This window comes from Pterocles gutturalis, unplaced genomic scaffold (assembly GCF_000699245.1).
Source record: "Pterocles gutturalis isolate BGI_N339 unplaced genomic scaffold, ASM69924v1 scaffold7138, whole genome shotgun sequence".
NCBI lineage: Eukaryota > Metazoa > Chordata > Aves > Pterocliformes > Pteroclidae > Pterocles > Pterocles gutturalis.
In genome coordinates, this window is record NW_010125464.1 from 11,611 (window position 1) to 11,907 (window position 297).

The window sequence follows — 297 nt, forward strand, 5'->3', positions numbered from 1 at the left end:
TTCCAAAAGGGTGACACCCCGCCACAAATTTCTGCAATAAATCGTCCTAGACGATTCCACTGCCCCCAGCACTCTCTGTAATTCACAGTCCTTTGCGATACAGCGCTTGAGCTAGTCTGTCTTAGTTCAAAACTGTCATCTGCAGATGTATGACCCAGGGTCTTTCCTGTACCACCGGCCGCCCCGCTTCCACCCCCGCCCCCGCTGGCGGCTCCTCAGGGCACGGGGAGCGCGGCCAGGCTCAGGGGGCATCCCGCCCAACCTCTCTTCCAAGAGACGCCGTTCCCGCACCGCGCC